This window comes from Macrotis lagotis, chromosome 8 (assembly GCF_037893015.1).
Source record: "Macrotis lagotis isolate mMagLag1 chromosome 8, bilby.v1.9.chrom.fasta, whole genome shotgun sequence".
NCBI lineage: Eukaryota > Metazoa > Chordata > Mammalia > Peramelemorphia > Peramelidae > Macrotis > Macrotis lagotis.
The window spans coordinates 36565388-36590216 of NC_133665.1; the positions used below are offsets into that span (position 1 = coordinate 36565388).

The 24829-nt window shown below is 36.1% G+C and overlaps 1 long non-coding RNA gene across 1 annotated transcript in view; it reads right to left on the reverse strand.

Annotated features, from left to right (window-relative positions):
* The window catches only part of LOC141494979 (uncharacterized), a 56738-nt gene extending 45952 nt beyond the window's left edge, over positions 1-10786 (reverse strand). The window contains exon 1 of the long non-coding RNA XR_012470606.1: positions 10676-10786. This is a non-coding gene — a long non-coding RNA (uncharacterized LOC141494979). The remainder of the gene's footprint in view (positions 1-10675) is intronic.
* Positions 10787-24829: the final 14043 nt, after the last annotated feature.

Consider the following 24829-nt stretch of genomic DNA (forward strand, 5'->3'; position numbering starts at 1 on the left):
TTAACAATACCAGTCCATGGTTTTGCAGCAATATCTATTTCTTCTCCCTCACAGACAGTTTAGAGTGGACACGTGTGCCTGCAGCATAGCCAGAGGCTGGACTGGATGACTGTTTCTCCCTTTGTGTGTTGCTATGAAGAAGAGGACAGTAATCACCTCTGACCGGCCCTGTCCCTTTCTCTCACGTTCATCTTTTGTGCTTCCAGTAAGACTGCCTTTTGTCATTCTTACCACTGGAGTTTTCAAAAAGCTGGAATCCCACTTTCATTGGCCACTCAGAGAGTGTACAGTATATTTGATGTCTAGGACATCAAACAGATGTTCGTGCTCACAGTGCAGAAATAATCCTAGACAAAAGAAGATGGTGGCTGCGTAAAGAATATGGCAGGGCAGAGAGTCTGGGGATTACTATTAAAAGCCAAACAGGAACACATTTTGCAAACAAAATTCATTCATGTTGTTAGAGTTTTACCTCAGAAAGCTTTTATTTGAGGATGGGAGTAGCAGGGAGGGCTGACTCTCCTAGAAATTGATCAGCAGCTCTTTCCCATCTCTGATTTTAAACCTGGGGTCTCATTTGCTTTTAAACTCCAGTACCATTTAGCCCAAAGTTATGAACACCCATATGCATGCCCACTAGAGAGAAAGCAGATCTAATTATAGTTTTTCTAATATAGAAAGTCAGCTAAGGATCAGGTCACACAACGTCTGGAGAATTATAGCACACATGTTCAGAAGCAGTCGATGTTCTCAGGTTCAGTCTTCCCTCCCTATTATTATTTTAACAAGAATGAATGGGAGTTTAGAGGAATCAGCTGTATTTCCATTTCAGTTCCTCCCCCCACCCACTTCCCCCTTCCTGGCTTCTGGTTAAGTGGCTATTCAAGAGTTAAGGAAGGGGTGAATTAATTGGAATGGGAGGGTAGGAAGACTGCACAAATCAAAGGAGCTTGTATCACCAGAGGACTGCTTAAGGGACCCAGTCATGCTCACAATAGCATTTCAAGTTCACCTTGTGTGTGAGAAAAGAGTCTTAATGGCTCTATAGAAGGAAGGGGAAAGAAAGAAAGGGGTGGGAGAGATAAAAGAGGAGAGGAGGGTGAGGAGGAGATGGAGAAAGAGAAAGAGAATAAAAGAGAGGGAGAAGAAAGGAAGCAAGAAAAGGAAAAGGAGAGGGAGGGATGGGGGGGGAGAGAGAGAGAGAGAGAGAGAGAGAGAGAGAGAGAGAGAGAGAGAGAGAGAGAGAGAGAGAGAGTGCAAATCCAAATGTCGATTTGTAGACATAGTGAGGAGAGCCTGCTGGCTGACAGGCTGATTTATTGGATTCTTCCAGTTAATCACTGCCGGCCTGTGGCCAAACGGATCTCCAGCAAAACTGAAAGGCAGCCGAGGGAAACAGGCTTATAAGCATAAAGCCGCATAATGGTGTTCAATGAAGTGTGAGACTTTTAGTTCAGTCTCACTGAGCCGGCCGCACTGCCGGAATGTCAAAGAGGGATTGTGGGTGGAAAAATTATGGATTTAAACTGCTAGCTGTAAATGAGGTCAATATGTCTGGTTCATAAACAGTCCGAGCCTATTCCAAGAATGCAGTGAGGGGGAAAATTAGCGTGAAGCCAACACTGTAGACAAACCTCATTGAGATATAATTGCAGCTATAAATACAAGCGAAAAGCTTACCGAGTGCAATAAAATACAGACACGCTTTTTTATTCCCCCTTATTCTTCCTTCTTTGAATCTATGCATTTGTTAAGTGTTGTGCATCTATAAAGAAGCCCCCCCCCCCATCTCTCCCTCCCTCTCCTAGTGACACCCAGTGTTGCAATTAATTGAGTGTTCTTGATCTCCCATTCTATTTTATTCAGGCGAGATTGGAAAAAATCAAAAGAGCACATCTAAAGCATTTTCTTCCCTTTTGCTTTTCTATTTGAATCAGGTTGAAATGTGTGAAAAAAAACCATAGCTTATTTTTTTATGAAGGAAAAAAAATCAGAGTAAAAAGCCTTTTTAAACTAATACATCTGTTAGATCATTTGAATCTCAATTTAATGAGGTGACATCAAAGACACACGCAGGATCCTACAGTGGCTTTTCTTTTTCTTTCTTCTTTTTTTTCTCACTACCTGGTCTCTGCTCATGAAACATTGACTCTAAATTAATATGATGTTTCTTTTCTTCTTCCTCTTTTTTTTAAACACCAAAGACTTTTATTACTGAATTTTGTGTGGGAGCTCAAAGGACAGAGGACAGACAGCAACTTGCTTCATCCAGTTTAAAAGCCAATACAGTAATAAATTGAAGTCTAATAGCCATGGTCAGGCTGTCTTTCCCCCTCAACCAATTGATTTAAATGGCAGTAATTTGGCGAGCGAGGCTAGTCCTGTTTAAATTAAACCCATTAATATAATAGCACAAGTCTTGAATGAAATCCATCTGTAGCAGAGCCTCCACCGGTCAGTGGTTTAATAACTGTCCCGGGATGTCCTGGACCGCCCACATCCCTACAAACAGGAATTACAAATTACAGCTAGGATCCTGATTTGGGGGGGGGGGGGAGAGAGAGAGAGAGAGAGAGAGAGAGAGAGAGAGAGAGAGAGAGAATAATGACTTCAAGGGGAATAACCTTGGTTATTAGTAAGAGCAAAAGGTTAATTGTATTAATAACAATAAGCAATGTTACTGGGGAAAAGCGCTCAGCATCTTTCTTTTTCTCCCCATCTTCCCTCTTTCTGAACCCCTCCCCTCCCCATCCCTATCTGAACTCGCTCTCAACCATCATCACGCTGAGACACACTCAGGAAACAGAAAAATAATTTCCTCAAAGCAGGCTATATTTGATCTCAAGTTTAAGGTTATAAAGAAAAAAAAGAATCTCATTTTGTATTAACACAACCTTCAAGAAAATACCTTTACAACTTCATTTTGGGTGTTCAAACTATTTATTTGATCTCTTCTACAAATTCACTGATGAGGTGGTTTGCTAGTTGGGAGAAAAAGATTAGTAATCAGAAATTCCAGTGACCATTTTTGAAGGGAGCCCCTAGGCAAATATAGCAAATTACCTCCTTTTCATGTAATGGGAATAACATTTACTAAAGATATTTTTGTTTTGTTTTCAGTTTCCTCTGTTTCCTCCAAGACATAGCTTAGTTGTCACCCCTAAACAAGGACTTTTGTGAATCCTGTTAGTGGTTAGCATTCTCTATCTTTTGAAATTACTTCAGAATCTATGTTTCGTATTAAATTCTCTATGTACATGTTGTATTCCTCCTGAAGAATATAAGCCCTTGGAAGGGAGTGGTTATTTTTCTTTTTTTAGATTTTTGTATTCTCTGTATTTAGCATAACTCCCGGCACAGAGTAGCACAAAATAATTTATTTATTGAAAGGGCTTTGAGGTTACTTGAATTAAAGAGCTCAGAACTGTGCAAACTTTTGATCTCTGCAAATAGGAATGGTTACTATGAAACAATGAGTATGAATTTGGTGTGTGGCTGGTAGAACCAATGATGCTCTCCACCTCTAAACCAATTTGAGCACATAAATTCAAAAAAAAAATTAGCGGAAATAAGCAGGTCTAAAAGTGCATAGATTAAAAGCTAGATGAACTAGATTTTAATTCTGGTTCTGACACTCTTACTAGGCAGGTAAACTTAGTCAAATCATTTAATCTTGGTCTCAATGTCCTTATCTGTAAGAAAACAAGGGAAAACAATTCCTTCTCTTATTTCAGAGATTGTATAAGGATCAGGAGAAATGATCTATGTGAAAGGATTATGTAAAATTTAAAGTGAAATTTAAATCTAACTTATTAGTATGAATCAGCTTATAAGAATCATGGATTGTCAAGGCTGCAATGAATTTCAGAGTCTGTACTTACCCAGTTTGTACCTGAATAATAATCAAAGGATTATGGAAGGGTCCTTAGAGGCCATCTGGCATTTTCTACAAAAACCCTGAGAAGTAGTCATCCAGCCTCCACTTGAAGGACTCTAGTAATGGGGAACTCAAATTATTAGAAAGGATTTTCTCTCAATTTTTAAAAACATTTTTATATAAAATTTCTATTTCCAAATTCTATCTCTCTTTCCCCTCTCCCGTCTCCGAGTCAGTAAGAATTCAAATATGTTATACATGTGCAATCATGTAAAACATTTCCATATTAACTATTTTGTACAAGAAGACTCAAAAGAAAAAATGCAGGAAAGTGAAAACTAGTATGCTTCAAATTGTATTCAAAACAATATCAGTTTTTTTCTCTGAAGAGGGGATAATATACTTCATCCTTAGTCCTTTGGTATTACCTTATATCATTGTATTACTGATAATAGATAAGTCATTCACAATTTTTCATTGAATAATATAGATATTACTGTACATAATATTCTCCTGGTTCTGATCACTTCATAATGCATCAGTTCATGTAAGTCTTTCCAGTTTTTTTCTGAAATCATCTCACTAGTTACTTCTTAAACTATAATAATATTTCATTATGATCATATACCACATCCTGTTTAGCCATTCCCAACTGATGGACATCTGAAAGGTTATTTTTTTAAAATGGTATAGAGCTACAGTTTTCTTCAATGCAACTTCCATGTACAGCATCTGCTCCTATTATCTAGGACCATGAAAAATAAGTTCAATTCCTCTTCCATGTGACAGCCTTTTAAATACTGTAAAGGCAGGGTCAGCTATAGAGAAAAGGATATTGAATGCTTTTGTCTCAGTAGCATTACCTATTGTTTCTAATATTGTCACACTAATGGGGAGGGTAGAGTTAGTCAATCAGTAGCTGATCCTTTTGGCTTTTTGCCTCCCTTCTACAAAATGATGGAGCTGAATCTTTAACAGACTTTGTTTCTTTTCCCTGGATAGTGATCTTTTCTTCTACCATTACCCTATCCTCCAAGTCCTCTTCTTTGGAGATTTATCAGTCACATATAATTTGCAATAATTTTTTCACTTTTAGCATAGAGGCAATATAATGATCTTTTGGTCATTGTGGTTCCTTTCTCTATTATTTTATGTAGATTATATGATATAAAATGTTATTAATTCAATTGCAATAGCTCAGAGCCCCTCAGAAATGTTAGGAACATTCCTAACTTATAGACAGAGATTTGGCTCTCTGTTCTAATTTAAATTTAGTATATTTCCATACAACTCCTGGCTTCTTCAATTATGATTTTTTCTTGGTACACTGTAAATATATAGTACAATCCTGAATGACCTGATGACTGGGTTTCTTTATATATTAAACAAAATCATGGTACAGGAAACACATCTTTTCTTAATTAAGGGAAAAGAGTAAATAACAACAACCCTTATTGGACAGCTATGGGGAGGGGAAGTTGAAGAAAGAGTTGACCTTTTTGCAATTTCCCTAGGTCCCTGAAGAGGTGATTATAACTGGGAGCTTTAGTCTGGGTTAGTTGTTGTAACAATTATGCAGGGATACAAAAACTCACTTCAATGTCTTGCTTCTTTATGGTATTCTCTCTCGATCTGTCTTTCTTTTTCTTTCTCACTCTGTTTCTCTGTCTCTGTCTTTCTCTGCTGGCCTGCCTGTCTATGTGATTGTCTATCTCTCACTGTCTCAGTTTTTGTCTCTGTCTCTGTTTCTCTGTCTCTCTCTCTCTCTCTCTCTCTGTCTCTCTCTCTCTCTCTCTGTGTCTCTCTCTCTCTCTCTCTGTCTCTCTCTTTCTCTCTGTCTCTCTGTCTCTGTCTCTCTGTCTGTCTCTGTCTCTGTCTCTGTCTCTGTCTCTCTCTCTCTCTCTCACTGTTGCTGTCGCTGTCGCTCTCACTCTTGATCTCTCTTCTCTTCCTCCTCCTCTCCCTGTGTCTCTTTCTCACTCTCCATTGACATCAGCTTGTCTTGTAAAGTCCTGGTGTAGACTGAAGATACCATCTCTCCAATTACCTTTGCTGCTTAGTATATAGTTTCCACTTCTTTTTAACTTGCTCTCTTGCAGACTAAATGCATCTTTTTGAAAATTCCTGGGCATGATTCAAGTTCACTTTCTGGTCCAAAGATCATGCTAGTCTAAATTACTTTTATGGATGAGAGGGACAGCTTGTTCCTCTGAACTGTAAATCCCAAAATGCCAATCAATTCGCAAACTTCCTCTACAAAAGGGTTTGAGAAGAGTATTTCGAACCATATACTAGACTCTGAGAAAAGGGAAAAGGGACCCAAGCAGGCTAGGAGATGGGGTCATGATTATGGACAGGATGATAGTAGTAGATGGAATGAAACCCAAAGGAGTGAATGGCCCCTTTTACTGTTTCTGAAAAAGAAATTAAATTTAGAACTAAAAACTGGGCTCAAAGTGAGAGTGGGGGTGATATGTAGAATTCTTTATTGATGTTACATTCAGACCATTTTAATCACTCAATAACAATTCAACAACTAATATTAAGTACCTACTATAGATCATTGTTTTGTGTGGACCAAGTTGGAGATACAAAGAAAACTAAAAACAGTTCTTACCCTCAAGGAGCTTATGTTCCACTAGACTCCATTTGATTTACAAATTCCCTTATTTTAGAAACCTTTAATACCTTAGAGGTGTCCATTCCACCACTTTCATAGGTTGTCACAATCTCTGTAATGAGGAAGAGAAAATGTTGGAAGAAAATGGAAGAATGAGACTGCTGTAAATCTTACCCTAGACTTCAGCCTATGGAAGAAGGGAGAGGCCCTCAAGTGAGCTAGCACTTCCTCCATTCAGTTTTGAAGAGGTATAATTTCTTTTATCTGAGTTACCAGACTACATATAGAGCATAAACAACATAGACACTGTCTCTTGTCTTTAGAACCTTCATTAGAAACTGATAGCTCAAAAAGAATCCTCTCTGAAAATATGCTTAACACCTGGATGCATTACCATATTTCTTCATCCAATTATTTTGTGATCTATTTTGGTCCATCTAAGAAGAATTTCCTCTCAATATAGTTATCTAAAAAAACCCCGACCTCCTCAAGATGAATTTGTTTTGTAAATGCAATATAATAGGAGCATGGTCCTCTGCTGTTCCATTATTATATATGGCAATGGTCAACCAGCTTAGCCCTTTCCTCTGAGGTCAATAGAAGTGGGAAAAAAAAGTTAAAGGGGCAAAGAAGAATATGCTTTTTCCTAGCCTCAAAATGATTCAGAGGGAGATTGTAGCAATGAGGATTACACACTGATTTCATCATCATGCAAGGAAGAGGGAGATGAAATTTAGTTGTCCTGTCCTGGCTAGGGGAATGGGCTGTAGACCTTCAGTAGAAATGGAAAGTCCAGAAATTATCACAGCTGCTGAAGGGACATTTTTATGGGCAGGGTAGAATTGTGGGTTTGATTAACAAAAAAGCCAGAGATGAATTGACTAGCCTCTGGACATGATAATCGAAGGTGCCTCATCTTGCAAGAGCAATATCACTTTCCTGATGAAGCAGATGCAGTAATGGCAGCGATAGTATCAGGGAGTGGATAGTAATGACAGAAACAGTAGAGTTGTTCATGAATCAAACTGAGGAGTCCTTGGATCAAGTAGTAGAGTTTCTGACCCAAGTCAGTAGCTGCAGGAATCTGATTGATAAGAAACAAAATTATATAGGTGATACAGAAGTCCTTTGACAAAGTTTAAGAGTTTAGCTCCTAGACCAAAAAGAAACCCAGGAACCAGGATTGAGAGCAATAAAGTAGAGAACCAGAACTGAGAGCAATAAAGAATGTGAAGAAACATACCCCAAACATGCCCTTTATTGGTATATTAAATCACATGGACTGTATAGATTCAAAAGGGAGTAAGGATGGGAGTCAACTCTCTAGTTATCCTGCTTGGGAAAACTTCAGTTGAGACTCCAGGTTGGTGCTTTGAGTGTGAAGTAACTATATAGATTCTTGGATAAACTGAGACTCATAGAAAGGTGCGTTGTTTGACTCTAGCGTTTTTCATGAGAGGGTCTTGACCTCAGTGTGGCACCAGAATTCTGCAGAACCATATAGGTTCCTTGGGAAGATTAGAATGACTAGGAGGAAAGTTTCTTTTTAAAAATGTTTGTTTTAATAATGTCTTGATTTTTGCATTATGGTCACAGAGAAGTCCATTTCATTTGCACAATTTCCATTCCTGGTTCTAATGGATCATGATGGATCTTCTGGCTTTAGTTCCAAGCATGTTGTAGCTCAGTATTGCTAAGGTTTGGAGATTTGATATGATTTAGCAAGTTCTGATTGGTCATTGGTTTTCTCTCCTTACCCCAAAGTGAGGGGAAGGTCATGGAGTGCCTCATTAGGTAAAAGAGATAACAATTTAGCTCAGCCTCTTTCTCTTCATCTCCTATGTATCAGGCAGTGGTCTTAGGCAGTGAAGTTATAACTCTTCAAACTGAGTGGAGGAAGTGCTAGCTCACTTGAGGGCCACTTCCTTCTTCCATAGGCTAAAGTCTAGGGTAAGATTTAGAGCAGTCTCATTCTTCCATTTTCTTCCAACTTTTTCCCTTCTTCATTCATGTGACAAAGGTCTAGACTCACTGTGAATGTGGTTAGGGAGAGAGGTATAATAATTAAGGAATTCCTTTCCCCCTTCCACTCTGCCCCAATAAATCTAATTAGAAATTTGTCTGAAAAGTATGATATAGTCTGACTCAGTATCAACCTAGCTCTTGTCTGAGAGGAAGGAAATGTGTTTCATTTTTCTTCTTTAGGAGTTTCATTAGTTTTTTTTTTAATAATCCAGAGTTCAGTTTCCTTTTGGTGATCCTTTCATTTACATTATAGACAATGTGCATATACTACTCTTGGTTCTGCTTATATCTCTTTACATCAGTTCGTTAACTTTCCTTTTATTTATATAAATTTCACTTGTCATTTCTTATTGCACAGTGATATTCCATTTTATTCATATATCTTAATTTTTTCAAGTGTTGGTATGGGCACTCATCTGGTTTCTAGTTCTTTCCTACCACAGAGTGGTGCTACTATGGATATTTTCACATAGATTGGATCTTTATTTCTGTATTTAACTTCCTTCAAGCATTGAGGAAGTTTTATTTGTCATCTCTGGTCTTAGGAATGAATCTTTTCTACACTCTTTGTTTTGAGTAATAACTTTATGTTCTATGCCTTATTTATTACTCATAAGAGAAATGAGAGATATCAAATAAGAATTACCAATAAATAAAATTCATATATTTTCAGAGCTTCTGGGTGGGAACATGATCTAAATGAACAATTCTTGAAAAATATTTAATATTGAATGTGGTCTATATATGCTCAGAACTGCTTTTTTGAGGCAGTATATAGACAATAGGTTACTCTGCATCGATTTAAATTTAGACCAACCTCTGCACTCTGTCCAAATCTGGCTTCAAAGAACTTAAATGTAGTCCATAACTGGTGTAACTTTTCAGTGAACAATATATAATTTATACATATATATAAATGAATATATACACATATGTATTTCCCTATCAAAATTTTATTTTAGACATTTGTCTTCTAATAATTAATGTCAAATATTTGTTACTAATTATATTTGACTTAAAGTTAATTTATATTTCAAGCAATTCACTGTAATTGTCAGTATATTGACATAAATTATAGCCTCCTCCCGGTTCTATACATCCTTCCTATCCCCTCTTTCTCTTCAAACTTAGTAAATGGTCTTTGAGAATTTTTATGGTCAAAATTCATTATCCTATGACTACCCAAGCTTTGAATCTCTCAGAACTTAACTAGTCTCTGAATCAAAGGCATATACCCTATCACTGAAATGTTTAAAGTCATTCCAAATTGGTAAGAGCTGGTATTCTACTGTAGTAGCTTACTAAAGTTCAAAGTCAAGATTATACCATGATGTAGCAATAGAAGCAATCATTAGTGGAAGATAATTTAAAAATAATGACAAAATATTCTATGTGCCTAACCTTACCAGCATAACAATACATACTGAAAATTCCTCTATATGACTAATAATATAAATACCCTTTAGTTGAATGGCAAAAAAATTAATTTTTTTCTTCTAGGTGAGGCACATAATGACAAAGGAAGTTTTTTTGGGCACTGTATATTGCATTAGTCTATAAAGAAGCAATGTCAGTCCCTTGAGGGACCAAATCCCAACAGAGAAAAAAGAAAGAAAAGTAACATAAAGGTTGCTGAGCAAGGTCACTTGATGGGCAAAAGCTGAAACTGGTATTTAGTCTCCAGTTTTAGTTGCTATGTTAGCTAGAAAAATAACTCTGGTGTATCTTCATTATCTTTGATACTACTATAAGCTTACATGTTACTTAAAGATGTACAGTAGAACTGGCTTTCCCAAAGGAACCCAATGAAGTAAGTAGAGAAAAATTGATTGCTAAAATTGCTACCTACCCTTTCTCATTTCAAGTATTATTAAAAAAGCAATGCAGTATAATGAAAAGAGTGCTAACCTTCAAAGACTAAGGTTCAAGATCTGCTAAAATTAGGTATTTGACTATGGACACTCATTTAAGCTTTCTATACCTCTGCTGTTTTTTCTTTTCCTTTTTTCCTGTAGTCTGGGTATAAAAATACTTGTCATACATTTCTTATAGGATTATGAGGAAAGTACTCTGTAGATTTTCAAGTGTGATAATAATCATAGTTAGCATTAACATAGAGCTTTAAGGTATGGAAAATTCTTTACATACATTACCTTATTTGATCTTCAAAACAACCCTGGGAGGTAGATGTTATAATCCATTCCATGTTTGAGGAAATTGAGACTCAGACTTATTCAAAGTTAAACAGCTTCATGTCTCACTTAAGCTTGAACCCAAATCTTCCTGATTCAAAGTCCAACACTCTTTCTGCAGTTTCAAATTGCCTAAGATCTGGAATAATTGGCCATTATTATTATTGTTACAAATCTCCTGAGATAACTTAGTAACTGCCCCCCCCCACATAGGAACATCATGTTCTTTAAATTCCCTAAACTTTTGAGGTTTACACATGTGTGGGGTAAAAAGTTTTTCAATTTTGCCAAATGGAAAGAAAAGTGGTCTAGAGAAGGCAAGCAATTAGTTATGCCTTTTTATTTTTAACCCAGCTTGTGACTAAATTTCAATGTCAGGAAGAAATCCACCTCTCTGTATTGCCAGCTGAGGCCATACTTGCCATTCCCTCCCACACCCTCTAACCTCATTTAAGTGCATGGGAACTGAGGAGAAGGATTCCTTGCACCAAGTTATAAAGGGAACTTCTACTTACCCTGGTGTACCTCATCTGAACCTTGTTTTTGAACTGGTTTTTCAGTTCAGTGCAGTTCGGCAAATATCCACTTAGTTCCTATTAGACAGGAAGCCCAATGCTTGGTCCTACAGAATACACATAATGAATAAGATCCAAAAAGCTTATTCATCCCTTCTTTCACCAGGAATTTATTAGATACTATATATCAGAAACTAGGTGCTGGGGATTTGAAGACTAAAAATAAATAGTTCCTTTCCTCAAGAACCTTATATTTTATAGTGAGGGAAGGAAAATGGAAAGAAAGGAGAAAGAAATGTGAAGAAATATTCAAAGTAAACAAAAAGTAATTTAGGGTACCGGACAATTAGAAGCAGTTGAGAGTGTGGAAGGATGACATCAAGTTCTATGTAGGAAGTGGCACTTGAGCTGAGTCTTGAAGGTAATTGGGGTTACAAGAGGTATATTTGAGAAGAAAGGGCATTCCATTCATGAGAGATGGCTAAGACAAAGGCACAGAGACAGGAGATGGAATTCCTGGTACAGTAAATAATAAATAGGACAATTTACTGAAACCTGTAGTTCATGAATGCGAGTATTATTCATAAAGACTAGAAAAAAGAGTTGGAGCCAGATTGTGGGGTGCTATGAATGAAAAATAGAGTAATTTTCATTTTCTCTTAGACATCAAATTCTTGAGGGAGCTTCTTGAGCAGGAGAGGTGATTGTCAGAGCTATATTTTAGTAATATTACTTTGGTTACAATATGGAGGATGGGTTAGAGAATGGGGATTTTGATCTGAACTAGGGCAACTTAGCTGCCATTATCAAGGTGAGATCCTACAAAGACCTAAACTAGGGCAGTGACTGACTCTGTGAGTGGAAAGGAGGGGATAGATGTGAGAGATCTTATAGAATTGCAAAACCTTGCAAAATTGTTAACACTTGGAAAGCAACTACTTGAGAGAAATATATGCATGATTATAATAGGCAGCAGAATATGGTTAACACTACAACTGTGATGCAAGTGAACAACTTTTGAGGGTCACATCCTGAGAGAATCAGGGAAGGAATCATAGGAGCATGAACATTATCTATGCAAAGACACTAGAAGTCAACTCCCCATCCCACATCTTAAAGCATGAGGAAGACTGTACCCAAAGGGGCTAAGTAATATGTGAAGGTCACATAGCTACTAAATAATAAAGGCAGAATTTGAATCCATATTCTTTAACTCAAAAGTTAATTCTATTTCCATTCTATCATGCTGCCTTTATGCAGAAAGTGGCAGTTGAGTGAAAAAACTTGAAGATTTGGTAGTGTCTCAGGAAGAAATAGGGCAGATGGAATTTCAAATGAGGGAAATAGTATCATTTGTTGAATTTACTAAATTCCTTAGAGACTGCAAAATTTAGGATAATATTGAAGGGTTTTTCAAAAGGAGAATGAAATAATCATATTATTTTATGAAGTTTGTTTGTGCAATCATGGAAAATAGGGAGACAAAAGGCAAGAAGCCAATGAGGAAGTTATTGTGATATTATAACAAGGGGTTTAAGTCCTGAGCTAGGGTGTATGTAGTGAAAATGGAAGTAAGTCCTGAGTGGGGTATTTGTAGTGGAAATGGAAGTAGTGTTGGGACAGTATATATAAAAGATTGAAGAAGCGATACTATCTTTAGGATTTAACAATAATTAGATATAGTAAGTGAGGGAGATGCAAAGACTGAAGATGACTCTATTTCAAACTTGCTTAACTAGTAAAAATGGTTATGCCTCAAGGACAAATGAAGAAATTAAAAATATACAGATCATCACCAATAACCATGATAGGGTGGTTATTGATCTAGAACTAGACATACTAAAGAATGAATTCAAGTGAGCCTTAGGAAGCGAACAGTAAGACTAGTGGAGTGATGAAATTCCAGTTGACCCATTTAAAATCCTAAAAGATGATGTTAAAGTGCTGTACTTAATATGACAACAGATTTGGAAAACTCAGCAATGAATACTGGACTGGAGATGATCAATTTAATTGTAAATAAGGACAATGCCAAAGAATTTTCAAATTACTGAACAATTATGCTCATTTCATATGCTTAAGGTTATATTTAAGATTTTGCAAGCTAGGGTTCACCAATATGTGAAATGATAATCTCCAGAAGGTGAGGCTGGTTTTCAAATAGACAGATGAACCAAAGTCCAAGTTGACAACATTCATTGGATTATGGAAAAAGCAAGAGTGTTCCAGAAAAACATTTTCTTCTGCTTCATTGACTACACTAAAGCCACGACAAAATGTGGCAAGTCCTCAAAAAAGATAGGAGTATGAGATCATCTTACTTGTCTTCTGAGGTATCTGTATGCAGGCCAAGAAGCAATAGTTAGAATTGAACATGAAACAATTGATTGGTTTTATGTTGTGAAAGGAAGACAAAACTGTATATTGTCGCCTTATTTACTTAACCTATACAGAGCACATTATGTGAAATCCAGGCTGAATGAATCAAAAGTAGGAATTAAGATTTCTGGAAGAAATTCAGTTATGCAGATGATACTACTCTGATGGCAGAAAGGGAAGAGGAATTAAGAAGCTTCTTAATGAAGATGAAAAAGGAGAGTTAAAAAAAATTGGTTGAAGCTTAATATAAAAAAACTAGGATATTAGCAACTGGTCCCATCATTTCCTGGCAGATATGGGGAGAAGAAATGAAACTGGTGACAGATTTTATTTTCTTGAGTTCAAAGTTCACTACAGAAGGCAGCTGAAGACATGCGATTTTTTAATTGCTCCTTGGAAAGAAAGCTATGACAAATCTGGAGCCTACTAAAAGACAGCACCTTGCTGACAAATTTTTGTATCGTCAAAGCTATGGTTTTTCCAGTAGCAATGTATGACTGTGAGGGTTGGATTATAAGGAAAGCTGAGCACCACAGAACTAATGCTCTCAAATTGTGATCCTTGGGAAGACTTCTGATCAGTCAAGGAGATAAAATCAGTCAATATTTAAATAAATTAATTCAGATTATCCATTGGATAGAAAAATACTGACATTGAAGTTTAAATACTTTGAACACATAATGAAAAGATAGAACTCATTGGGAAAAAACCCATGATGTTGGAAAAATTTGAAGGCAAAAGGAGAAGGGGGTGTCTGTCAGAAGATGACATAGAGAGCTAGTGTCATGGAAGAAAAACTTGAGCATACTTCAGGAGATAGTGGAGGACAGAAGATCCTCGTGTGCTAATGGTCCGTGGGATCACAAAGAGTCTCACATGACTGAATGACTAAACAAAAAAAAGGAAAAAAAAGAGTACAAATAGAGAAATCTAAAAAAAAAACAGATTTGTGATGAATAATATAATAAATTCAGTTATGGACATGGGTCTTGATTGGAAATTCAGATGGAAATGTCTAGTTAGGCATATAGAGATTTAGGTCTGGATATGATAAGACTGGAGATAAAAGCATGAAGTCATTCATATAGAGTTGATAGTTAAAATCATAGTACAATCTATAGACCTAGGGACAAACAAAGAGAAATATAATCTCATAATGACTATGTTAGGAATGTGAATGGTTGTGTTAGAAATTCATAATTTAGGTAGGGTTTTGATTAGATGGCTTCTAAGGTCCCTTTCAATTCTAAAATTCTATTAGTTTTTTTTTTAATTAGAGAGATCACTATCTGCAAAATATCATGTTAGGTACTTAGGGAAATACAAAGGTAGTTAACACAGGGTCCTTAAGATTACAGAGTTTACGTTATCTCATTATTTTCTAATTAGATGAGAGATTAGATTTCAGAAAAGTTGTCCAGGTTGGAGATACAGATTTTAGAGTCTCCCAAGGTGAAGTAATAGAAGCAAGTAAGATCATGAGGGAGAAAACATTTAGAAAAAAGGCAAAATAAGAAGTCAAAGACAGTGTCTTGGAGCCTTGGAGAACAGATTTATTTGGAGGCTTAAAAAAGGAAGTAAACCTAGAAGAGGCAGAGAAAAAATGATCAATGTTGTATGAACACTATCAAAATAGATCAGTGCCAGGAAATAAATGGAAGAAGGAAGGAAGGAATGAAGGAATGACTGAAAAGGCATTTATTAAGTGCTTTCTATGCGCCAAACTCTAGGAACATAAACAGAAAAAAAACACTAGATAATTCTTGCACTCAAGGAGCATGTTCTCTAATTCAAGGAAAAAGAACTTAAAATAAAATTTAGTTGTAAAAATAGATGGAAAGTAGGGGCAGCTAAGTGGCCCAGTGGATAGAGTACTGGCCCTGGAGTCAGGAGGACCTGAGTTCAACTACAACCTCAGACACTTTTAATATTTACTTAGCCATGTGACCTTGGGCAAGTCACTTAACCACCATTGCCTTGCAAAAGAAACAAACAAAAAAAAAACCAGAAAAAAAAGATAGATGGAAAGACCTGCAAATACTAGGAGCATTTCTGCAAGGTTGATTGCAAGACCTAGGAGTCCTTAAGTTTACCTTAGTTGGTTAAATGGCAGGGCTTAAAGTCTGGAGTCAAAGATAGGGCTAGATAAATAAATGGTAAGGCCAATTAGTTATCCATCTCAATGGAAAGAATAAGGGTTAGTAACTCCCATCCTATCCAAATCATTTGAGTGATCAAGCATCACTGTTTGTTTCTAGGTGGCCTGGACCAGGACAGCAGATTAAGGGAGAAGACAGGAAGGAAAAGTACCCCAGGAGCAGTCAGAAGTAAAATGAGAAAGAGGGGTTGGCTAAAACCATAGAATCTTGTTGAGAGCAAGAAAAATTTGGGTTCTTGTTAAGTCAAACTAAGTCAAGTCAACAAGTATTTTAAAAAGTACTTGTGCTAAAATTTGAGAATACTAAGAAAGGAAAAGATAAAACAAAGTACTTAGTTTTAACTCTGAGAGTACTTATAATTTTTTTAGCATTCATTTTTTTAAACTGAGCTCTGAATTCTCCCCCTCCCTCTAGTCTCTCTTCTACCAATTGAATGATGATTAACAATTAATTATATCAATTATGCTTGTGAATCATTCAAAACATATTTCTATACTTATTTGTTGCAACAAAAGCAAGAAAGATATGGATAATGAAAACATCAAAGTTTATTCTCTCTCTGGAAGTGGATATCACTTTTCATCAAGTCCTTTGGAATAGTCTTGGATTGTAATGATGATAAGAATAGCTAACTCTTTCACAGTTGATCATCTTTATAATATTGCCACCACTATGTAAAATATTCTCTTGGTTCTGTTCATTTCACTTTGAATTATTCATATAAATCTTCCCAGGTTTTTTTTTTATGAACCCATTCTGCTCTTCATTTCTTATAGCACAATAGTATATTATGATAATCATATAGTACAATTTGTTTAGCCATTCTCCAGTTAATGTGTATACCCTTAATTTCCAATTTGTGCCCACCAAAGAAATAATTTTTATTAAAAATTTTTGCACAAATAGATCCTTTTTCCTTTTCTTTGATCTCTTTGAGATAAAGATATAGAAGAGGCATTGCCAAAGAGTAAATAAACACAATTTTATAGCCCTTTGGGCATAGTTCCAAACTCTTCCCTATGATGGTTGGATGATTCTGAACTTCATCAGCAGTGCATTATTGTACCTATTTTTCCACATCCATTCCAGAATTTGTCATTTTCCTTTTCTGTCATGTTAGTCAGTCTGATAGGTTTAGGTGGTCCCTCAGAGTTACTTTAATTTGAATTTCTCTAATCAATTGTGATTTAGAGAGTCTTTTCATTTGATTACAGATAGCGTTGAGTTCTTTAACTTGAGTTCTTAACTGTATGTTAATATTCTTTGACTATTTTTCAAATGGGAAATGGCTTTTATTTTTAGAAATATATATTAGATACCCTATATATTTAATATGTACATTCTTCAACACCAATAAAAAGAGTTGACTGGAGCTATAAAGAATAATGAGTGACTATTTCATTTTTAGGCTTATATCATGACCTCATAGCATGTCTAATTCCAGTATTTGTAAAGTGTGTGTGTGTGTGTGTGTGTGTGTGTGTGTGTGTGTGTGTGTGTGTGTTTGCATGAGAGTGCATTCAATTCAGCTGAGTAATTTATGGTCTTTATTGTTGATACTCCATTGAGTATTCCATTCCTGGAAAAAAATCTCCAATTTTTGTCAACTTCATAATGTGACATGTTAAGTGATTCCCTTAATATGGTACTCAGACTCAGACTTATTTATGCTCCTCCCCAATAGCTAATTCTGAGATCGAATCTTCCCTAATAAATACCAGTCAAAATAAGTCAGTATGCAGGTGTTATATTCCAGACAGGATTCCAAATGAGATAGCTAAACATAGTTTTTTTTTTTTAAATAAAATCTCTTGGGGAGGAGAAGATTGAGGAGGGAGCAAGGAAAAACAATGTTTCTTCTTGCTTTTTTGCTATAATAAACATTCAAATAGTCAGTGGGGGGTCCCAAGTAAGAGTTGCCTAACCAAGGTTTAGTGGAGAAAGAAATATAAGTGGGAGAAAAAAAAACACATACCACACCCAGGAAATGTTGGTCTAAGGCCACGGAGTCAATTTGTTGACTTTTCTCTCCCTTGGTGGCTCTGAGGTAGTTGTTAGTATTGGTTATTCTCATAGAGACTTTTCTCTCCTAGACCAATCTGCTGTAAAGTTAGTTCTGGCAGAAGGCCTATTGGGATCTAGAATGGAAAATCATATAAACCTTCATCTTGAACCAAACAAACACTGAGGACCATGATTTGTATTCTCTCCTGTTGGGAACCAGGATCATGCCAATAAAGACAGAAGAAATAGCTGAATGATTCACTTTTGATCCATTCCCTAAGTATTTATTTCTATTGTGGTCTGCTTTTCCCTCCTCTTTTTACTTATAAAGGATGCCAAACCAAAAACCTAGGAATGAAGGACACACAGCACACCCATACATTTATTCATTCATTCATTCATTTATTAATTTATTTATCTATCTATACATTCATTCATTCATTCATTCATTTATTTATTTTTAGGTTTTTGCAAGGCAATGGGGTTAACTGGCTTGCCCAAGGCCACACAGCTAGGTAATTATTAAGTGTCTGAGGTCAGATTTGAACTCAGGTACTCCTGACTCGAGGGCTGGTGCTCTATTCACTGCACCACCTAGCCGCCCCACACCTATGCATTTATACAGATGCACTGCTTTTTCCTCCGTTACCATAGATCAATTTACTATCTGAAACAAATCAGTTCATTAATGAGTATTTATTAAGCACCTGCTGTCTGCTAGGTCTAAATGCCAGTGAGATGTTGGGCATATGTATAAAAAGAATAAAACAATCCCACTCCCATGGAATTTATATTCTGTAATAGATGGATAGATTGTCATATAAGTTGGAACAGTATAATTGTTCCAACTTTCCCACAGGTCTTAACTGAAGCTCATTTTATACCATTATCATCAAGGACATCAATATTTATAGATATCTGCTTAGGAAAAACCCCTACAAATATCAATGTGTGATCTTGAGAATGTATATATGAGCACTAATAGTGATGCAATGTACTGCTTTATTTGTTATTATGTAGAAATCTTCAAATTTAATTTGGTAAGATCTAGGTTGGAAGAATATGTCACATGTTAGCTTTCTTCACATGGACATAGCTTCCTAATTTTTTGTTGTACTTATAGTTAAAAGTTTTCTTTTTTAAAAGTAAAATTCATTCTGCATTTTGATGTTACTTTCATTTCCCAGTAATTCTTCTTTCCTCCAATAGAACCCTCTCTTGAAATGAGGAAGACCAGTTAAGCAAAACAATAATATTGACTATGTATGATATAAATCTTCTTGTTTTTGAGTTGTTTTCAATCATGTGGGTTCTTCATAACCCCACTTGGAATTTTCTTGGCAAAGATACTGGAGTGCTTTGCTATTTCCTTTTTCAATTTTTTTTAACAGATGAGGAAACTGAGGTAAATAGGGTTAGTGATTTGTTCAGGATCACATAGTTGGTAAGTAAAATGTCCAAATTTTAACTTGGGAAGAGGAATCTGCCTGACTCCAGATCTGGAACGCTATCCACTGAACCTACCAAATGCCTAAATATACATCTTGGGGGTCATATACATCTATGGGTCCTACGTGACAGGATGATAGACTTGATATTAGAAAGATGGTTCAGATCCTCCCTTAGATACATACATGCTTTGTGACTGGACAAGTCATTTAACCTCTCAGACTTACTTTCGTCTGAAAAAATGGGAACAATAATAACATCAACTATGGTTCTTGTGATGATTAACCAAGATAATACATATAAAATTCTTTGAAATCATTTGAGCACCAAATAAATATTAACTATTATCATTGGTATATTTCATCATCTGAATTGTTCAGAGTTTTGATGTTTTGATTTTTCTGGGGTTGTTGTGTTTTGGTTTTGTTTATTTCATATAAGTCTTTGTAAGTTTCTCTGAATTTCTGATAATCATACTAAAAATCAAACAGAAATACAGACAAATCTGCTTTACTATATAATCTGGTTGCTAGACTCTGTTTTCATAGTAGGGGCAGCTGGGTGGCAGACAGATCACTGGCCCTTGAGCCAGGAGCACCCAGGTTCAAATCCGGCCTCAGACACCCAACAATCACCCAGCTGATTAGGCATATTTATCATTTTTTACTTCTATAGCCATACAGTCAATATAAACTTATGAATGCTTCTTTATTTTCTCCTTTAAAAACAGGAAAAGATTAGCCAAGAACCATCCTAAGTTTGAATGGAAGACCATTTTCCTTTTCTCTCCTTGCCTCCTCTTCCCCCCTCATTAACCATCCTAACCTCAGTCAGGAGACTAGCATTTTTAGCAAGAAGTAAGCATGACCTACCAGGTTGCTATTGGCAGTGCATCTCAGTAAAGGAGATGAAGTAAGCAAAAGACCTTTCTTTTGTATTGGGGTGAATCATCTTCTTTATTTTCTGTCTGGGCATAGATGTCAGATAATAGAATGGTTGATGCTAAATTTTGGGCAGTGGTTCTTAACCAGAGTTGGGACTAGATATTCTTAAGACTGTGAGGAATCTGCATTCCTTAGCCAACCTCCACCCTCAGTTAATTAAGACAGTAACCCTACTTCAACTAGGGCACCTAGTCTGTGGCTAATCTCATACTTGCCATCCTTTCTGCAGAATACTAGTTCTTGTTTCATGTCCCCAAATACTCCATGTTCTTTTTCCAGAATGCATGGTCCTCAAACCCACAGAATACAGCACTGTTCAATAAAAATGCCTCTCTCTGTATGTTGAGGGAGGAGATTTAGGGGAGAAAGTTGCTGCTAGTGTTTCTCCATTTACCGCAGACATAATATAGTCAAAGTACATAAGAAGCACAGCATAAGTTGTAACAGGAGACTCCTTCATTTAGGGGGGTACAAGGCTGGTATGGGTCTTCAATGGTGGAGCTAAGAGATTTAGATGATTGAGGGAGTGCTGATAAAGAGGATAGCTCCTTGAAAGATGAGGCATCTGGCAATAAAGTGAGGCAACCACAGGTGCAGTTGAGTCATGAACACCATGACAAAAGACCCTGGGGTTGAGAGAGGGATTGGAAGTCACTCTACATGGTATGGAATTGTAGAGTACCTTGACTCATTGTGATGGTAATGTCTGAAAGATGTGGTAGAAGAAGTAAGCAATACTGAGGAAGAAAGATACTTTTCGATGTCAGCTTCTAGAACGGAGTTCCACTGGTCTTACTCAGTTGCAGTAAATTTCTCAGTGTACTGAAGGAAAATAAGGGTGGATATAAACTAGAGTTTGCCTACAAATAAGACATAGTGCATGGCATTTCTATATGAACAGGTTGCATCAGCTTAAAGCAATATTTATTAGAATTTTCAGGGTAATACTTAATTCTCATTAATTAGAGAGACAAGCATGGGGTAGCAAAAGGAAGTTAAATTATGAATGTGCTATATAGAGGAACCCTTGTTGAATGAAAATAATAAGTCTATTACATTGCTCACCATCATGTATAATATTTATGCCATGTTAGGGTGGTATGTTTGCAGAGTAAATACACTTTTAGTTTTACATAGCTGCTTAGTTATTAATATTGTTGAAGAAATATAAGAAATTATTGCTGTCTGGTTTTCACCCCTTTCTAACACCATATTAATTTAGTAGGTAAATTTATAAGCCATTCATTGATAATGTGCTAATTTGACCTCTCTAGTTTTCACTTAAAATTATTTTTTATATACTAAAAAAAAAGAACATGCCCCTCCCCCCCAAAACCCCCACACACAACAAAATAAAAATTCAGATTTTCTTAACTCAGTGGTTTGTCCCTGGTTCAACACTCAACACTGGCTCATTTCTTCTTTCCAACGGTTGTTGATTTATGAGGAGTTTCTGGTTTAGCTTGATCAATAATACCTCCCCCTATTTAGAGAAGAAAGGAGGGGGAGTAATTGCTCAGAGGGAATCCTGGGTGAATTAACCAGGATCTGAATTGTGATGCTGCTCTCAAAAATGAGCTTTTTAATTCTTTTATGAGTACTTTAGAACAAAGACTGACAAGGAAAAAATTGTGAGGTTTGTCTTTAAGCAATTTTTTACCTCAGTTTTTAAGCTACTATTCTTTATTCTTTCTTGGTTTTTCTAACCCTCTGGGGATATTTCTTAAGTCTAATTCCCACAGGATATGCCTTTAAACTTCCATTAATTCATGTTATAATGGTGGCTGAGATTTCTTCCAACCCAATTTGTGTGATTTTGTGATTCTAAATGATGCAGTGAATAAAGTACCAGTCTGGGAATTAGGAAGACCTGAGTTCAAATGCGATTTTAGGAAAAATACTACCCTGGGCAAAACACTTAAGCTCTGTTTGACTCAATTTCCTAATCTTTAAAATAGGGATAATAATAATAATTTCCCTCTTTTCCTCTTTCTTTTCTCTCTTCCTCTCCTTTCTTTTGCCCTCCTCTGTCCTTTCCTCTCTCCACCTACATCCCAGGGTTGTTGTGAGGATCAAATGAGATAATATTTATAAAGTTCTTTGTCAACTTCAAAGTATTCTATCAGTTACTGCTATTGCTCTTATTATTGCTAGCTAATTCTTCCAAGGCATTTTGTAAAAAGAAGTTAAGGGATTACCCCTTATTAGTTGAATTTGCATTTTATATAAAAGAAAGTGAATCAATCCATCAAAACACATGTATTAAATGTGTCTCCTTTATCTAGGCTTTGCGCTCATTCCTGGATATACAAAGCAAAACTGAAGCAATTGTAAATTGTATTCTATCTGGGGAGGCAACTTGTACATATATGTACTTCGAAGGACCACAGAAGAGACCCGAGAGGTCATCTAGTCCAATTTTTTCATTTTATAGTAGAAAAAATAAAGGACCAAGGTGACTTAAGTGATTTGGCTAAGGACACATATAAAGTTGCAAAGTGAGACTTGGACTCTAGTCCTTTCTTTCTTTTTTTGCAAGGCAAATGGGGTGAAGTGGCTTGTCCAAGGCCACACAGCTAGGTAATTATTAAGTGTCTGAGGTTGGATTTGAACTCAGGTACTCCTGACTCCAGGGCCAGTGCTCTATCCGCTGCACCACCTAGCTGCCCCTCCAAGTCTCTTTCAATTGTATTATTTTACATACTGTAAAGTCCATTGAACTCAATAGTGTAATAAAGTCCATTGAAACTTAGAGAAACTTGGATCCAGAGCTGGTTTTTGAGATTTACTAGGTTCTTGACCAGGGACAAGTCCTTTAAGCTCTCTGAGTCCAATTTATTCAGTTATAAAACATGATTATCCTAAGTACCATTTTCAGAGTTGTAAGGATCAAAAGAGATAATGTATGTACATGAACACTATGTAAGGTAAAGTTTTTAATAACAAAAAAGCCTTTAGGCCCTAGTCAGTCAATAAACATTTGTTAACTGATTACTATGTTCTAGGCAGTGATTAGAGATACAAAGAAAGACAAAAAAATTCTCCTCCCCTCAAGGAGTTCAAAATCTAGTGGGGGTGGGGGTGGGGAGAAACCAGCAGGTACATAAAAACAAGATGTATACTGAGGAGATCGAATGTATAGGAATTAAGAATGATTGAATTTCAGAAGCTAAACATTTTCTATCTTTAGAATTCATTTAGAGATTGAGGAGGTTGGCTTAGTTCATCTCTGAGGTCATAGAGAAGGAGTGAGAAGGGATTCCAGAAACCATAAGTGGTGTGGTATAGATATTTTAGGTTAAGAATTGCCCAGTGCCCCTCAGATCACATACCATATAAACTCTTAGGGCACCCTTGAGGAGTCTCCACATATTTGAAGGGCAGAAGACAGATTAGGTAAAAACTGTTCTAGGAATATCAAATGGAAACTAGCATGCACATTCTCTCCCCTCATTTGTATTTTGGTGGGGTGGGGGCACAAAAATCTCCCTCCATTTGATTTCTAAATTGCCTTGATACATGCTCTGTATTATGACAATCAAGGTTGATTGTCTTGGATTAGTTAAGCTATTGAGCTTTAATTTTCCTTTTGAACTGTTTAACTATTCCAAATATGCTTGAGACTATGATGAGTTTTACTAAGGAGATTTTCTGTTTAGGGACCTGGGCCCATTTCAACCTTTTTTTTTTTTTTCAGTTCACGAGACAAAAGTTGTGTTAATAGGAAATTCTGGGAGACCAAAGTGCCAATTCAGTTCAGAGATTCTAAGCCAGTTTTCAGGGTTGCTTGTTGTCTCCTTAGCATCTTCTAGCAATAAGAAAAGAAGGGAGACATTTCTATAGCACAGTGATTTTTCTTAAGAGGGGATTATAATTTACAAAGAACTTAGCAGGGAAAGTTTAATAGGGAAGCACGGACTGTTCTTTTTAATCCTGTTTGAGAAATTATGATAGTTTAAGTGAGGTCATTTTCTGACTTCTAGTAATATCCCTTCTTACTTACCTAGAACAATAGAATAAAGTCAACTATACAATTATCACTTCTACATCATGGAGGTTAAGAGCATGGCACTCCTATGCTGTGGAAAATTTTTGTAAAATTTTTTGTCTCTTCTTTTTTTACTAGAGAAGAAGCCTGAATTATTATGGCATTAAAAGATAAAATATGTTGATATTATGCAATTTTATCTATATGTTTTATATTCTTCTGAATTTCTAAACATTTTCTGTGTCATCTGCTGGCATTTACAAGTCATCTATGCCTTCCATAAAACTCCCAAAACAATTCCATTTAATTTCTTATGTCAACCTGCACAATATAGAAACCATGATGGAGAAAATTGTGGTGTGGAAAGGATAACTGTATATAATGTCTTGTCTTAGAAGAATGGTTAGAGAAATCATTTACATCTGAAATATTAGTATAGTAGAAAGAATATTGGCTATAGAATCAGAGAACCCATTTCTACTACTTTAGACAAGATGTTTTTTTTCCTCTAGAATAAATTTTCCTCATTTACAAATTGAGGAGGTTGGACTAAATTATCTCTAAGGTCATACATAAATCTCACAGGAGTTGGAAGGGATTATAGAAGTGATTTTATACTATCCCCTCATTTTGTATGTAAGGGAGTTGGTCTTTTACAAACCTAATTAGAGAAAACT